General features: G+C 34.3%; 1 protein-coding gene across 3 annotated transcripts in view; it reads right to left on the minus strand.

Annotated features, from left to right (window-relative positions):
* The window catches only part of CALCRL (calcitonin receptor like receptor), a 107,107-nt gene that overhangs the window by 73,795 nt on the left and 14,292 nt on the right, over positions 1–19,020 (minus strand). The window contains exon 2 of one of the 3 annotated variants that reach the window (XM_007110173.4): positions 13,214–13,281. The exons of the other annotated variants lie outside the window; for them this stretch is intronic. The gene's annotated coding sequence lies outside the window, so the exon portion shown is untranslated. The remainder of the gene's footprint in view (positions 1–13,213; positions 13,282–19,020) is intronic. 3 annotated transcript variants of the gene reach the window in all.

The raw sequence follows: 19,020 nt of genomic DNA on the forward strand, positions 1-19,020 counted from the left end.
TCCATACTAGTTAAATATTTATCTTAATTTATATCTAAATAAACTTTTCCCTAATTATTCTTGTGACTGAAATCTTGTTAGACTGCAGAAGCCTCTGGATACCAAGTCGTATCATCAATAACCCTCAAATTTCTAATTTTGTCTGCGCCTTAGAACATGTGACCTCCAGCATCCTGCAAAGTCCCACATAACTCTTGAAATCTCTAAGGAAATGCTTCATAGGCCAGTCTCTTTCGTAGGGCCAACACACACCCTACTTTGTCTAGAACTCTGACCTCTTTCTTCTATGCCCTCTGTCCTTAGAATCACTGGAAGTGACTTTACTCTTGATGTTTCTTACTACTTCATCCTGAAAATGATAGCACAAAGGCACTATTTCCTGATGCTCTCAAAGCCTTCAACTCTTGGGGCCAGAGACCTGTTGTGTTCTGTGCAGAACTGGTAGAAAATGGTCTTTAATTTTACCCTCTGCTGTGTTGACAGCTGGGCTCTATCCAGAGTTTTACTAATACTCTCATGAAAACGTTTCCTTCATCTTTAGTTCCCTAGCAGCTCCACCCAATTCATGTCCAGTAAAGCATAGGTGCCATGCCACCCTCTGAGTTTTACGTCCTCATCATCGTAGGTTAGGTCCCATAAAACAAAACAAAACAACCCCCTCTTTCTTTCTTCAGCAACATTCAAAGTTCCCTGCATATTATTTCAAGCATATAGATGCTGGTAGGAGAAAAGGAGGAAGTGGGGGAAAGGAAGAGTATTTGGACTAAGCATCCCATCCTAGTTCCGCTAACTAATAAAGGGAGAGCGGAAATTGTCAGAAATTCCCTGAGGTAGCATTCAGAAATCTATTAGCAAAAGATCAAAAGTAGATAGTAGGAAATAAATCATTATAAATCAAGTCTTAATTTGGTGTTATTTGCAACAACTGAAATCAGAATTATAGGATAATTTAAATAGTAATAGCTACCATTTACTGAGTGTTTACTGTGTGATAAACACTGTCCCAGCAGCCACTGTAAGCATGCTACCATATTTAATTCTAAGAGTAACAAATTATTACACTCTCTCTTGTTTTTCCAGATAAGGAAACTCAAAGTCATCTCACTAATGAAGTGAACAGCTAGGACTCCAGACTGTGACTCTGACTTCTAAACATATACTCTTAACCAGAACTTTCTCTGGACCCTGATGTATTTCACTCCCCCAAATAGCCACTGGCTATGCAGATATTTATCAGCAATATTTTAAAGTTTATGTGAAGCACATGTTCTCCCACAGAGCAAAATTATCACTGAAAGACCAATGTTTATGGAGTAATACCTTACTATGTGCCTACCATCATGCTAGATCCTAGAGGAAGGATATTAAAATGAATAAACCTCACCATTCTTTTACATTCAATTTTGTTCCTTTGCTTATATTAAGAGCATTAAAGTATACTTCAGGGAAAAATGGACCATATTAAATAATGTTATGTAATTTCTACCTTGAAATTGCTCATTCTATGAGCAATCACATAAGACTTGAGATCTTTCTGACTCCAGAAGGGATCTCTTTTTCAGAATTAGAAAAACAGTATACAACATGACTTTTGGAAGTATATGCATTGCATGTTTATTATTGCTTAAATATCACTTTTTCACAATATAAATAAAATCAATTTGGTACAAAAATTTACTTTACAGATGAGGACAAAATACCAAAGAAGCGAAGTGTCATGATCACATTCACGCAACAGGTCTGAGGCAGAGGAGAGACTAGAAACATGTCTCCTAACTCAAATCCCTTTGGGTACTCTATGCTGTCTCTGGGAACTTATCTCAGGTATGCAAAATCCTGTGAAATGAGCTAATAACATCCTCAAGATAAAGTATGAACACCTAACTTTACCAACAAGTGATCTTTATTACTGAGATTTCAGTTGAAAATTAGTATTTTTAGACTAATGTATTTACATATGGGTTCAGGCAGATTTAAAAACCAGTGACTCAAAAGAGTTACATTTAGTGAACAGTGCTGCTTTATCTTTGTTTTTGTCTACTTCACCAGTGTTTGAAGTCAGCTTGATGCTCCTGCTAACAAGTCCAGCTTTATCTTGTGTAATATAATATGTATTTTTTCAACATAAATACTTATTGCATAATAATTTCTTAAGGCCCTGGGGCTAAATAGGTCCAACTTGCTACATAAAGAGAGAAAAATAAAATAAAATGGCAGTTGAGAGACCTCATATAGACAGAGTGGTTACAAAGTCTCTAAGCACATGTGAATGCCCTCTGTTAACTGAGTGGTACCCTCATCATGTCAGGATATGGAGAGCAATTTCAGAAATTATTTGATAGGGCCAAATTTTTAAAAATAGAAATATCAATCACACTGCTTATTTGATCAGGGTTTGAACTGAAACTGCATGAGAGATTCTGTGGCAACAACTACCTGAAATTTGAGATACATCAGCGTATTATGTGATCCCAGTTAGAAAATACCTTGACAATTAAATGGACAATGGATAGGACATGAATCCAAAAATGGGGTAGTTTTTCTGAAGTGCAGATTTAACCGTACGTGACAATTTGTTTTAAGGCATCATGAAAAAAGACTTATCAAATCTGTCAATAATAGTGATAATCTTAGAGTCAATATCACAAATGCTTTGTTAAGTTCCAAGGGAAACATATAAGAAAATGTCCAGAAGAATATGGGGGAAAATTAAATTTGTGTGAAGAGTGGAGTGTTGCTTATAGATAACTTTTAAGGGACATGATTAGGTAGTTTGTGGGCATTTTATAGAATAGTCAGTATAAGTGTACTGAAGTAAAATGGATACTAATTCTGTTGGTGACACCAGATTACTATTTTGTTTCTTTTAATCAGTCTTTTTATTTACCTGATTCTCAGTTTTTCATTTCAAAAATGTGGGGTTGTCTCAAAAAACTGTAAGGATCCATCTAGTGCTACAAAGCTATGAAGCTAATGTATTAGAAGATTGAATATAGGGCTTTTTAAAGCTCTGTGCCTGGAAATGGCACCAAAGACTTCCAAGCAATAGAGCTGTAATAGAGAGAATAGAAATTACAATTTACATTACAGTATTTAGGTGGGACTCGTAAAAGAAAAAGTAACTCCTCCCTGTTCACTACTAAAAATTTTTAAAGACGTGGTTAACCTTCAAAGACAATAATAGAGACTAATAGATATTAAAAAGCCCACCAGGGCTTCCCTGGTGGCGCAGTGGGTGAGAGTCCGCCTGCTGATTCAGGGGACACGGGTTCGTGCCCCGGTCCGGGAAGATCCCACATGCCGCGGAGCGGCTGGGCCCGTGAGCCATGGCCGCTGAGCCTGCGCGTCCAGAGCCTGTGCTCCGCAACGGGAGAGGCCACAACAGTGAGAGGCCCGCGTACCGCAAAAAAAAAAAAAAAAAAAAAAAGAGTAGAGTATAATAGAAGAATTGTTCTGGCTACAAAGATATACCTTTCCAAACCAGCCACTACAAAGTGTGAATCAAAAATATCGCCTTATTCTTTTTAATTGAACATATCTTTGTGAACAAACATACCTCTTCCTCTTTGTTTTCATTGCATGTATTTTTTCTCAGAATGCATTTGAATTTCAGCTAATGTGTTTCAAGTTACACGTATGTGTGTATGTATGTATGTTTGTGTGTATTCATGTATAATTTCCACCAAATATTCTATGAAATACCAAGTAGAATCTGAGAATTTATAAAAGCATTCAATGTCGTTTTACCCCAGTAAAGAAAACACAGAAACTATCATAATAGGATATTGTTGAGGTATATGTTTATGATTTGGCTGAAAGATGAATTCTAAGGTCTGCTATGATTCAGAAAACTTTTATGATAGTAAAATTCATTCTAAAGTATTTTGTGATTTTATGTGTATGCATGCATTAATGTTTCCAGTGATATGGCAATCTTTGTGTCACAGCACTGTTTTCTGAATCCCTTATTAAATGTCCAAAGGCTTTGGAAAAAATTGAGAGTAAATACAGAATAATAAACTTTTTCAGGAAATATGTAACTAAGAGTAGCACACTCTATAAAATGGAATCCCGAACGATTTGAAGTTAGAGTTTGTTACTAATTATATAGTAAATGTGAAAAACAAGTTTACTCTATGTGTGAAATAATAAAAAATAATAAATTCAGCATGACCATAATTTTTTCTTTATAGATAGGAGGTCTCTTGCTTAAAGCCTAATTAACAATAGCCAAATTTTATTTAAAAGATGTGGATATGCCCAATGAGGTAATATTTACCATTGGCAGTTGACAGTTACTGGTTACTCAAATTTCTCTCACTTAAGGTGATATTTGGTGTCATACAGACAAAACATTTGACAGAGAAGTGTTGAACTTTCATCTGGAGGTTTTGGTTTCTCTAAAACAACCTAAAACAGTAATAGTGCATCTGTCTTGTGTTATTGTTGCCAGGTATATTTGCCAGGCTCATTGAATCATAGCATTCGCTTCCTTTAAATCCAGGGTCTGTTTCTCATTGGTAGACATGCTTTACATTCAGCATATTAAAAGCTATAATTATCTGTGTTGCGTTTCTCTTTGTCTTATATCTACAGCAGTCTGAGAGAGCAAAGAACTTTTAGTCACAGCAGGAACTTCCTGTAAAATACAGTAAATGACTGTGTTTTCCTCATATGCCACACCCTTTATTCTTCCTAGGTCCTAGGCATTTCTCCACTACTTTAGGTAGAAATGTGCTCACTTAAACAGGAGTCAATAAATGTAAATGTGTTTTCATTTATTTTCAATAACTAGTAGATGTATAAATATCATTAAATATTAGCAAGACTCTATACATTAATGGAATAAGCCAAAAAGTGGAAAGGCTTGCCCATCTGGCCATTTATAAGTATATTGTGACTGATGGATTAACACAGTCAGAAAGTTAGATAATCTAGGAACGTTATAAATATGGGCAGTTTAGGAAGAACTGTCTCAAAGTTAAAAACTAGCAAAATTATGACCCTGACATGTATAAATGAATTGTGGCATAGGCTGATTGATAATTTCACTTTGTTGTGTTCATGTTAGGGTCTGCATAATTGGGGAAGAGGGAAAATTTTGTCAAAATTGATCTATTCCATAGAAAGATAAATAATTTGCTTTGAAAGGAAGCTTAAGGAAGGCCTGGGAGATAGGGTGAAAGACAAATTAAACAATAATAAAATATCTAAGTGAAACAGACAAGGTTTTCTGTGGGGGGAGAGAGGTGCTTTTTTTTTTTTTTTTTTTGTAATGCACGGTTTTCCTACGGAGGGGAAATCCACACCCTAATGACTGTTAGAATTAATCTGGAGTCTAATGGACTCTGGCTGAGATTTGGCTGAGGGGTCTGATTCTAAATCATAAGTATGGGTCTATCCCATTAAACAAGCTTTTCAAATATGATAAAAAACCCTTTCAAGATAGGTACTCTTTGTTCAACTGATTGCTTTTTATATGGGTCAATGCATCTTGGAAAAAAACTGTGGAGTTTTCCCACATGTAATGACAACCTCTTATGTTTTTGCAAATTATAATGTTCTTCATTATCAAAAATAAAACTTCATTATCAAAAAATAAAAGTTATTTGTTAATCATAAGTTACAAATATAAATTATTACACTTAGAGCTATAAGCTCCAGTTGCAAAGGACCTTTCTTAACCTCCTTATAATTTATTATCCTTAACAACAAAAGAAAAGCCCTTATGGTATCTTCCAACCCACTGCTTGCAAAGCCTTATATTTATTTTCTTACTAATAACAGCAAGAGCTCATTTCCATGTGATATGTGTAGTACCTAGTCACCTTATCCCAGATCCAATACATCCTCCTGTAATTAAGTCAAGAACATAAAGTTAGTTGTTTTGGTTACAAATCCATGGTACAATGAAAGGTATGATATTATAACATCCTATTTTCATGATAAAAATGCTATATTCATATTTATTAATAAACTTATTTTAAGTGTACTTTTCATGGAAGAGAGAATGCAAAGATGAATTAAACATGCCAATCTAGTGCAGTGTTCTAACTTTTCTGTTGACACTATTTATAAAATAATTTTTAAAAAACTTCACCCATTTAAGTTACTAGGTCATTTGCAAAACATAATTTTGGGCACATTTTAAATGATGACATTTTAAACTATGACTGTTATAGTATTCTTTTTCAATGAAATGTAAATGCAACAATTTAATACCTACACAATCATTTGTAGAGAAATGAATGTTCTCTTCTTGACAGTTGGAAACTTTACTGCATTTCTTAATCTCATTAACATCATATTCTACTCCACTATCCATCTTTCCCTGATAGAATTTTATTCTATTGAACTATATTTTTATTTTTCAAATTCTTTTAAATGACCACATTGAAAGAGATCCAGGAAAAAGCATAATACAGAAATAGAAGGAGTAAATACAGAGTGGAGCAGGAAAGATGGAGGGATGTAGAAATAGATCACCAAGTGAGCAGGTGACACTTAAAAACTATAATGTTGCAATATCTTCCTTTTCCTTTGAAGTGTTTACGTGGCTACTATGCAAACCTCTCCTAATCTTTTCCTAGGAAAATTTTCAATGAAGTCTTCTCTGCTCAAAATCTTTTATGCAACAAAATATGTATACCTAGGTTGAAATTTCATTTAAAAAAATCCTATCTAAATGAATGTTTTAAAAATCCTTCCCAATTGCATTACCATTACAATTTTTATTAGAAATAATAATACTAATAACAATGATGATAATAGTAGCTAAAACTTTTGGAAGACTTACTCAATTCCAAGCCATGACCTAAGCACTAAATACTTCTGCCTCTACTTCCATCAGTTCATGTACAGAGTGGCCACCAAGTCTGGAAACACCAATGATACATAATAGATGATATGCTACTTTATATTATTATACATGAAAAAATAATATTTACCTTTTCAGACTTTATGATCACATTATTAAAACATATAAAGTAGTTACTGTTTATCCCAGGTTTACCTTTGAGGAAATTGAGGCACAAGTACGTTTATTAACTTCACCAGTAATTTAAAAAATCGTTTGATTCAGGATTTGAACCAGACAGTTTGGCTCTAGAGTTTATACTCTAGATGAAAACATAATAAATTTATTATAAATTTTGATACAGAATTTTTAAACACATAAAGTAAAATTTTATTAGAAATACATCATTAATGAGATGAAGAAAGTGGGAAAGTCATGTGTCCTTTTTAAGAAGGCTTGGCAAACATCAGTGTATCCATCATCCCTGTCCCCTCATTTATGGCCTAGGAGATTGTTACATCCTGCAGAAATGCTTTGTAGTAAGACTCAGAAGGGTGAAATAGTGCATGTGTGTATGTGTGTGTGTGTGTGTAAAGAAGTAAAAGGAACACTATGAAAAAAAAAAGTAAAAAGGGAGAAGTGGCCTGAAGCTTAGACCTTAGTAATTTTCTGTGGCAGATCAGTTCTAGGATGGAGTTCAAATGAAGGTTAAGAATCTGGAAATTGATTTCTGTAAAACAAGCTGTTTCTGCCTACTCCTTAGGGGTATGCATACCCCAGTTTGTAGATCACTGGTCTAAAGTGTAAGACATATTAAATGAAGAAATTCAATTCTACCAAAAATAAAAATGCATTGCATTTGAGAACTATTATGCTGGGCACTGTAGTGAGAAAAATGAATCAGACAAATTGTAATTTAATGTAAAGCAAATGTGAAAAGGAACAAATGATAAGTAAATAAATGTATGAAAGTTTATAGTGTCTATACTACATATAACATGGTTCCCATTAAACTTCAATGACAACTTATTACTTATTAAATTAAATATTAAATAATTGTCATTATTAACAAATTGTTACCATAACTTATTAAATAATTAACATTGACACCAGAATTCTTATAGAAGGAATTATTTTTTTTTTTGTAAAATTCATCAAAAATAACATGGGATAGAACAGCCACATGGCCATAAATGTTAGCAGTCGCTCAAATATAAGAAGCAAAAATCTCCTCTTCATGAATCAAGATTAGAAAATGTATTATTTTCACTCCTAAAAGGGAAGAAGGAAAATGAGTGATAAAGAGGAAGAGAGTGGATCCAGAAAGATGGAAAGAGGCTGGAAATAGATAAGATATTGGAAGAACCAAGTGACCTTTTTATTTTTATTTTTTTAACATCTGTATTGGAGTACAATTGCTTTACAATGGTGTGTTAGTTTCTGTTGTATAACAAAGTGAATCAGCTATACATATACATATATCCCCATATCTCCTCCCTCTTATGTCTCCCTCCCACCCTCCCTATCCCACCCCTCTAGATGGACACAAAGCATGGAGCTGATCTCCCTGTGCTATGTGGCTGCTTCCCACTAGCTATTCTACATTTGGTAGTGTATATATGTCCATACCACTCTCCAAGTGACCTTTTTAAAATGGTGATGTCTACCACTTGATTTGAAATTGTTTGCATTGCTAATCTGTGAATCTCTCCTGAATCTTTCATATGAAAATCTGCAGTGAAGTCTACTATGCTCAAAAACAATTTAGTGTATGGAAATTTTATAGATGTCAAAGAAAGGACTATTTCAGGGATCAATGCAAAGTAGAACAACTTTATGCCCTAAAAGGCAGTCTGATTAAAAGTAAGTTAGCAGGGCTTCCCTGGTGGCGCAGTGGTTGCGCGTCCGCCTGCTGATGCAGGGGAACCGGGTTCGCGCCCCGGTCTGGGAGGATCCCACATGCCGCGGAGCGGCTGGGCCCGTGAGCCATGGCCGCTGAGCCTGCGCGTCCGGAGCCTGTGCTCCGCAACGGGAGAGGCCGCAGCAGAGGGAGGCCTGCGTACCACAAAAAACAAACAAAAAAAAAAAACAAAAAAAAACAAACAAAAAAAAAAAAAAAGTAAGTTAGCAAGGTGGTTTCAGAGAAGTGTATTTGTAAAGAATACCACCATTTATAGGATGCATAATAATACGGAAATCTCTTAGAGATTCGAAAGAATATTAGTAGATTTTTTTTTGGCACTGAAAATGAGAACCCCAGGTCACTGGATCAATAACAATACTCAGTTATTGAGGTGGTGTGTTATACTTAGGTTCATGCTTTATTTTGCATGTGAGATATGTAAGTTAACATAAATGACAGGTATATATAGCAAATGTTCCTCATCAGTTGTGCTAAACTCATTTTGTTGAATCCATAATTTTTTTGAATGATTTTTATTGGAAACATGGCTCATTACACAGAAAGATGAGAACAGGTATATTTTGGACATTCTAACTGTTAGAATATTGCATCTTTTGACTCTTTAAAGAATTACATTTAAAAATATAGGTAAATGGAGTGTAACCTTTAAAATTGTTTAAAAATAAAAGATAAAAATAATTTTTTAAAAAGTCCAAAAGGATTCCTAGTTTTTACAAAATATATATATATGTTATATATGTTTATACCTACTTTTTGTAACAGGTCATTAATTATGCCTTCTAGAATAATGATATCTCTTAGTTTACCTGTTTTTAACTCTGAGCAATAAGATAGTGTGCTATAAATTTTTCAAGGGACGGTAAGACAATCATGCATGAAGTTGATCTATAAACATAGTTTAAACAGTAAAGGTATAATTTCCGTGGAGCATTTTAATATAATTTGTAAACGTACTTATTGAGTTTACAGGCACTAAAAGGTGTACTACAAAGAGGTTTAAAATAGCTCTTTACAGATGCCTCTGTATTGTAGCTCGGGGACAAGAAAGACGGACATGCCAAATTAAAGGACAAAAGACAGAATGTAAAATGTACCCTTTGGAGATAGAGATAAAACCATGAGCCACAGTGCCTGGGAAGAGTTAGAATTAAGGAGGATCTTAGAGTTTATTTAGAGCAACTTTCTGGGTTTTTTTTTCTTTTTCTCAGATTTAGTTTAATCTCCTATTTTACGGATGGGGCAGCCAATCTCCAGTCTATTTATGTGACATGCATAAGTCAAAAGCTTAGCTAGAAGGAGAGATGTGCTACACACCAGACCAGCCCTCAGTGGCCAGTATCTCATATTACACACCCGTGGCCCCCTTGCTCCTTGGGTACCCTTACTGCCTTACCAGATGAGATGTAGGAAACAAAGCACTGACAACTTGGGGACTTATATGCTATGGTCTTGGATTAGAGAAAACTAACACGCTTATAGGATTCCTCTTTTAAAAAAACAGCACCAAATCACAAACACAAAGTTAAATGCAGGGTCTTGAAAGGGTCTTATTTGAGTGAAAGTCCTGGAATTTAAGTTTCATTAGTTTAGTGGAATACGAATACTTTTTAGTTTCCAAATGTACCTTAATTTAGTTCTTACTGTTCTAACCAACTGGACTCACTCCTGATTGTCTGAACTATTCATATTATTTGCTGAGAAAACTTTCATCTTGCTCTGTGTAAAAGTCTTCTCTGATCTTTAGGAAACAGGCACTTCTCCTGCATGGAGAGCCATTCTGAAGAAAATATATAATTATCTTATGGGCATAAAATGATTTTTAATAAATAAAGAGACGTTTGTATTAATACGTATGAAACTAAAATGTATAAAGATGCTTAATTTTTCCCCAAATAATGTGTAAATGTAATGTAATCAAGGTAATAAATAATTTTAAAGGTCAGCTAAACAAATAAACAACAATAAGACAAATGTACTCTAGAATCCAAAATAATTTTGTTAATATAATTTAGTAAATAGAACAATTTAGTTATGTTTCAAATCAGTAATAGAAAGGATGAATTATTTAATAAAAAGCATTGCTACAACTGTCCATCAATTTTGGGAAAAAGTTTATATCTGAGATTCAGTTTCAGTTGGTTTAAGATTTGAATGTAAAAATGGACCTTTAAATTATTATAAATTTAAAAGTTAATATTTTTACTATATTGGAGTCAAAGAGAATTTTCAGTAAGAATATAATACGTTAGTGATAAATAGAAATGGATCCTTCTATTGCCAAAATTCAGTCCAGCCAGAGATATTCTCCTTGTTTTTTCCTCTTTCTCACCTCTTACCCATTTGTCAAATTTCAGTCTACTGAATGATTATGTAAATAAAGCAATGCAAAAATATTCGAAGTTAGAGGAATTGAGCTATTACAAATCACATTATTTGTTACAAAGAACTTCAGATGATATTTTATTTCCAGCTCCTGTCTTTAATTCAGAGTAGTTACAGTTAGAGGATCCAGAATCTCAGAGCTGGAATAGACCTGAAGGTCTCACAGTATAACCTGCTTATTTTACAGATTTGGAAGGTGGGAGTTCAGGAGAGTTTAGTGATGTGCCTCATATCCCACAGTAGAGGTAGATGAGCTAAGACTAGGAGTTCTCTTTCCTAAGTCTCATTTCTGTGCTTCTTTTATTAGGTTAAAATTAAACCACATGTGAGTCAAACTAATATGATAGCAAACCGCATTCCTGGTTCTCAGTTATATTTTTTAATCTCTCCAGAGATCATTTTTTCAACCTCTTTCTTGCTAGAATTTAAATATATATCCATCTTAAACTCTACTTGTTAGAAATAAAATTTAAAAAATTACCATTAGGCCTATTAGTGTCTCACAAAAAATCTTACCAATACTCTGCAAGTCAGAGATCAATTTAACGAAGAGAATGCAGCTTAAATTTGGACCTTTCAGTTTCAAGCCACTTTATCTCCTTCAAACTATCCAACATATGTTAGAATTTATAAGGTGGAAAGACACTTAGAAAAAAAAATGAGTAATCCTCTTAATTTCCATATGAAGATGACTGGTACTAACAGATACTGGAAGTCAAAATCAGTTTTTGCCTAGTAAGTGAATCTTTTTCCATTTTCTGCTCTTTCTTATATGTCTTCAATAAGCAAAATTGGGGCTTTAAAAATTGATCTGGCACCACTTCACATAAAAATGTTCAGGAAGAAAAATCCAGCTGTCAGATATAAGTAGGCATTTTGAGCATTCAAACCATGCTCTAAGGAACAGTGAGTCATATGAGGTGCAATGTGCAAAGGAAGCTGACACATAAAAAGGATAGAACAACAATGATGAGTTCCCAAAGACATGCTGTGGGACAAAGAATAATTATAGAGGGTCTATTTTTGGGTCCAGCAGAATGACTTGGGAATTTAAAATCAGAAGAAGGAATTATGTCACTCAGCTTTGAATTTAAAATAAAATAATTCAGTAGCCTTTATTTTTCATTAATGCTATTATAGTTTTGGGATGATGCATGATTGAATTGTTAAATACTTCGCAGTCTAAAAATAAGTGAGGACAGGAAAGCTACTTTAATTTTGTCAGGAAGGAGGATGTGAGGTGTAATAATAATCACATAATATCTTATCTGATATGGAACTATAATACTAAATATAAATAAGACACATCTGTCTGCAACAGTAATCTTATTGGAGGCAGCACCAATGCCCCTGAAGCTTGAAATTAATGCCCAGGATTGAAATTGAAACTGCTTTGCCAGGGAGTTCTAAAAATAGTATATAGAGCAACTTAAATCTTTAATTGAGCTAACCCCCCATTTTCCTGTTCCCTTATTTATAAATGATATCTTTTTACGTTCCAATTATGGGAAAGGTTTACAGACATTTATAAGAATATAATAGTGACTATGTGGATCAGAAAACAAAGAACTCTACAGAGGAAAGGAATTTAGTTCAAAAGAGCAACGTAGCCCTATTATTTTATACAGGAAATATAATTTGTTTTTTATATACGTATATATAGAAACATATACATAGTTATAATTAAAATAAGATTAGCCATAGACATTATATACGTGTGTGTGTTTGTGTGTGTGTGTTTGTGTGATGTTTGTGGCTAATACTACCAAATTGTTAATATTAATAAATCTTCTAAGAACTGTTTGTATTAATTTAACATTCCTAGTCCTCTGGCCAAGGGAAAAAAGACATGGGGGATAAGTTCATACCCAAAGGTCCCAAGGAAATGAATTTGTAAGTCTGACAGATGTCCCTAAGTCTGTATTTTGTTAGATTGCCTTTCAAGGTTTTCCTTGATTCAGAAGTTATTTGGAGTTATGTTATGTATCATTCTGTGAAACCTTTCTTATGATTGTTAACATGTTCATATTATCCTCAATTTCATTGGAAATTCAACATGTTACTTTCATCAAGTCATGAATGTTCTTTTGTAATATATTCATACTCAATACCTGAAGGTAGGACCATCCATAGTTTTGACAGGTGGTAGCACAAGTGGCTGGTGTATCATCATAGGCCCCTGGATGACAAGAGAACATTCCTGTGAATTTGGTATTATTAGTGGATAGTGGGATTTTACATAACTTAAAATTATATACTAGTGTGTTTTTTTTTAAATCACAAACATATGTATTTTAAATGTCTCATTTTAATGGGAAGTTGGGAGGCGTTGTTTCAGGCACATTTATGTTGCCACCATGCTGACCTGAAAGTAATCAGGAACTTTGTTCTTGGACCTTATTTCTTAAGAATGAGTATTTTAAAGAACACGAACATGGAGGATGGTCCCTGTTGTTCAAGATCTTAGCACTAGGGACAGGTGGATGCCCTGAAATGTTCAGGTGAAAGGTTGTTCCCAGAAGAAACGGTGGCTTGGTCAATGGTTCTGAGAAGGAAATGACATGGCTAGTTCAAAGTACATAAAGAGAGCCAACGTGATCAAACTGGAGTGAATGAGGGGGAAAGAGTGACACAGATCTTGTCAAAGAGGAAGCCAGAGGGTAGACCATGTCAGTAATGAGATTTAACTCTCCTTAAACATAGGGTATCACTAACAGGTGAGATTCATCCACTGCTAAACTGAGTTAATGTATATAAATGTGGTTTACATCATTTTTTCAGACTCAAAATAAGGTCGAAGGCAAGATATAGCTATAATCTTGTTTACCTTGCTTTGCATTTACACAGTATTATTTGGACTTTAGAACTTCAAAAATATCAAATTTGCATTTGCAAATTTTTTATCTCCATTAATTTATATTATGATTTGAGAGGCTTTTATTAAACTTGTTCTTATAGATCATGAATTTGCTACTTCCAAAAATAATTTCTGAATTATTGTCAAGGATTTCCATGAAGGCACTAGGGATCCTTACATAAAAACCCAAAAGTATTAAGAAAGCTTATGTTAAAAGCAATCTCTGTAATCAAATTTTTTATATATAAATCAAAAAGTTTTGATTACTTTGTAAAATTATTTTGTAAATTTTCACACCTTCATATATTTTAATAATTTATTATATATTATAAATTGTCTAGTATATGTTGTAATTAGGATCATGATCTGGTCATCTTAAAGAGTTGTGTATTTTTACACCAATAAACACTCCACATATATTTAGAATCTGAATTTTCTACAAGCTATTTTGGAAAAAATAAAAATTCCTGTCAGGCTCAGGCTTTACTGGCATTCATATGGAATTCACAAGGTTCAAAGTTGAAGTTTATTTTGAGTATTTTCCCAACTTGCTAGAAAAAGCCACTAGAAACAGACATGACCATGGAGTGGTTTTTTTTTTTCTGCATGGGTCTAGAAATTTCATTTTTCATCCCAGCTGAAAATGCTGTGAAAGAATATTTGCACCTTTTTGGTGATAGAGAATAAGTAAAAAACAAATATGTCAACGATTACTTCTGACTAAGTAAATTTATTGATGAATTAACTTTGGTTAGTAAATGCATTGCACATATTAATAAAATATAATGTGTATGTCAGCATGGTCTTACTTCCACTTTCCTCTGAAAATATCAGTATCTGTAGTACCAACAAACAGATTAATATCCAAGAAGAGAGGATACACAGAAAATATTGTAAAGCCTTAATGAAAATGATAGCGATACCTAGAGAAAACTCAAAAGAAAGCTAATTTTGTGGAAGTAGCACCACTGACTGAAGTAGACAATGAAATCAAAATCAACTAAACCTTAGAAACACAGAAAATAAATATATTATGTAAGAATATTGGATAAACTTTATTGATATTTGCTGTGGTGAAGCACAACAATCAAGCTGGAAAAAGAAATGAAAACCTAAGTGTATTTATTAAGAGGAAATCAAAATCTTGAAGAAATATATTAGTTAAACTCAGATACTGGATATAAGGGCAATCAAGTGGTTTCCAAAATGTGGAATTACATGAAAGACACAAACTCCAATGCCTTCTATGATATTTTTATGTATAAGAAATAAATTTTACAATAATTTTTACAATAATTTTTAGAAAGAGAGATATTCTCTCTTTCAGGAGACTTGTAAGCTCCATGAATGATTTAAAATAGTCAAAATATTATAAAAACACATAATACTTGTCATGATACATTTGTCCTAACTCATAGAATGTACAACATCAACGGTGAATCCTACTGTATTTTCAGTGGGCATGATGTGTCAGTATAGGTTCATTGGTTGTAACAAATGTATAACTTTCGTGGGAGATGTTAGTAACAGAGGAGGGTTGGGAGAGGGGTTATATGGAAAATCTTTCACCTTCTACTCAACTTTGATATGAATCTAAAACAACTCTAAAAAATAAAGTTTATATTTTAAAAAGCACACATGCATCTGAATGGAAGTATTCACTTTCGTCCTATTTTTTTTTTAATATATATTTTTATTTATTTATTTATTTATTTATTTATTTATTTATTTATTTATTTATTTTTGTCTGCGTTGGGTCTTCGTTGTTGCGCGCAGGCTTTCTCTAGTTGCAGCAAGCGGGGGCTACTCTTCATTGCGGTGCATAGGCTTCTCTTTGCGGTGACTTCTCTTGCTGCCAAGCACGGGCTCTAGAACGCAGGCTCAGAAGTTGTGGCGCACGGGCTTAGTTGCTCCGCGGCATGTGGGATCTTTCCGGACCAGGGCTCGAACCTGTGTCCCCTGCAATGGCAGGTGGATTCTTAACAACTGCACCACCATAGAAGTCTCTTTCTCTCTGGTTTTAAAGAAGATATGTATTTGATGGGGTTTTTGAATAAAAGGAATTGGAAAATTTGGGGTATGATTCTAGGCATTATCAATCTATGTTCTTGATCATGATGAGAAATGCCATTCACACATATCCAGTTTTAAAAGCAATAAAACAATCTTTCCTTTCCTTGGACCACCTAACGCAAAATAGTCCTTTTCTTAAATAATTATAAGCAAAAAATAATTCTACAACATCAAGTCACTGCTACCCAATTAGAAACAAATATTTCAGTGGAAAATTTTAACTTGTTTTACATGTAGATTTGCTATGATTCATAATTAGGGCAATGCAAATTAGAACCACAATGAGACTATGTTATATCCACCAGGCTGGCAAAAATTTAAAAGTTTGACAGTAATACAAAGTATTGGAAAGGATGTGGTGTAATGGGAATCTCATACACTGTTGGTGGGACTATAAATTGGTACAAGAATTGCTAGGATCCTGAAATCCCACTCATAAATTTATTCCCTAAAGAAACTCAAACATGTGTACCTGGAAATATGTTTTTAAAAATGTTCATGCTTCATTGTTTATAATAGCAAAATGGTAGAAGCAATCCAAATGTCCCTCAGCAGGAGAAAAGATAAATACATTGTGCATTCATACAATGGAACACTGCAGCAGTGAAAAGAACAAAACCAAAATTACACACATTAACACTGATGCATCTTCGGAACATAATGCTGAATGAAAGAAGCAAGTCTCCAAAGACTATATTCAGAAGTATTCCACTTTCATAAAAGTAAAACTAAAAACATAACACTAAATAATACATTGCTTAGAAATACATATATAGGTGGTCAAGCCATAAAGTAAAGCAAGGGAATGACTAGTACAAGTTTAGGCTAATGGTTTACTTCTGGGGACATACATGTGACTTAATCAGAGAGGAACATGATGGAAAAGGTGGGTTCTAGGTATATAGGCATTTATTTATTTAAGCAGTGTATTTTTTTTCATAAATTTATTTATTTATTTATTTTTGGCTGCGTTGGGTCTTCTTTGCTGCACGTGGGGTTTCTCTAGTTGTGGTGAGCGGGGGCTACTCTTTGTTGCGGTGCGCAGGCTTCTCATTGCAGTGGCTTCTCTTGTTGTGGAGCACAGGCTCTAGGCACGTGGGCTTCAGTAGTTGTGGCACGCGGGCTCAGTAGTTGTGGCCCGAGGGCTCTAGAGCGCTGGCTCAGTAGTTGTGGTGCATGGGCTTAGTTGCTCCGCGGCATGAGGGATCTTCCCAGACCAGGGCTTGAGCCCGTATCCCCTGCATTGGCAGGCGGATTCTTAACCACTGAGCCACCTGGTAAGCCCAAGCAGTGTATTTTAATAATCTATCATATGCATGAAAATTTTAAAGTTTAAAAAGCTTTCATAGGACAATGTTCAGAGTGTGATTCCTTACTCTGGAATCATGTACTTGTTATGGATCTGTGGATCAAAATACATAAAAATGCAATGTAATTCAGATAGGTCTGGGGTGTTGGGTGGGAGATGGAAATGCCTCACACAGCACGCATTCAATTTTAAAGTTTATTTCCTTTTGTCAGAATATTGTTAATATTAGACCCCTTTTAAGATTTCACAGTTAAATCATAGTATATATATGATTTAAACACTGTGAATTTTACAAATATGATTTAGGTGTGTGAATTCTATTTGACTTTAGGTTAGTTTCCTAGCTACGTGGAGGGAATTTTGGAACACCAATGATGAACAACTTGTGAATCGATGTATATGTGTGAGTATTTGTGTGTGTGTGTGTGTGTGCATGTGTTTGTGTGTACTTACCCCCGAGTCCAGTGAAAAAGGAAAGGGTCAGTAAAGTTGTATTTGGATTATTACCAAGTTTCTAAGACTATTAAGTTATAATGATTCAGACATGGAAAATGTGCACCTCAAATCACAAAACTAATAATTCTCATAGCCAGAATTAGAAGGGAAAGCAATATATATCTTGTTATTTATGTGTAGTTCAGTGTGAATTTATACTTATTATTTCATTATTTAGAAAATTAATTGATTTAAACATGTGCCTTGTTCACTCTTATTTTGTTACTGTAAATTTGAACCTAATCAGTTTATCATCTCTTATCTCACAATGTTGTGGAGCACAGGCTCTAGGCACGTGGGCTTCAGTAGTTGTGGCACGCGGGCTCAGTAGTTGTGGCCCGAGGGCTCTAGAGCGCTGGCTCAGTAGTTGTGGTGCATGGGCTTAGTTGCTCCGCGGCATGAGGGATCTTCCCAGACCAGGGCTTGAGCCCGTATCCCCTGCATTGGCAGGCGGATTCTTAACCACTGAGCCACCAGGGAAGCCCAAGCAGTGTATTTTAATAATCTTTCATATGCATGAAAATTTTAAAGTTTAAAAAGCTTTCATAGGACAATGTTCAGAGTGTGATTCCTTACTCTGGAATCATGTACTTGTTATGGATCTGTGGATCAAAATACATAAAAATGCAATGTAATTCAGATAGGTCTGGGGTGTTGGGTGGGAGATGGAAATGCCTCACACAGCACGCATTCAATTTTAAAGTTTATTTCCTTTTGTCAGAATATTGTTAATATTAGACCCCTTTTAAGATTTCACAGTTAAATCATAGTATATATATGATTTAAACACTGTGAATTTTACAAATATGATTTAGGTGTGTGAATTCTATTTGACTTTAGGTTAGTTTCCTAGCTACGTGGAGGGAATTTTGGAACACCAATGATGAACAACTTGTGAATCGATGTATATGTGTGAGTATTTGTGTGTGTGTGTGTGTGTGCATGTGTTTGTGTGTACTTACCCCCGAGTCCAGTGAAAAAGGAAAGGGTCAGTAAAGTTGTATTTGGATTATTACCAAGTTTCTAAGACTATTAAGTTATAATGATTCAGACATGGAAAATGTGCACCTCAAATCACAAAACTAATAATTCTCATAGCCAGAATTAGAAGGGAAAGCAATATATATCTTGTTATTTATGTGTAGTTCAGTGTGAATTTATACTTATTATTTCATTATTTAGAA

This window comes from Physeter macrocephalus, chromosome 2, assembly GCF_002837175.3.
Source record: "Physeter macrocephalus isolate SW-GA chromosome 2, ASM283717v5, whole genome shotgun sequence".
NCBI classification, from domain to species: Eukaryota; Metazoa; Chordata; class Mammalia; order Artiodactyla; family Physeteridae; genus Physeter; species Physeter macrocephalus.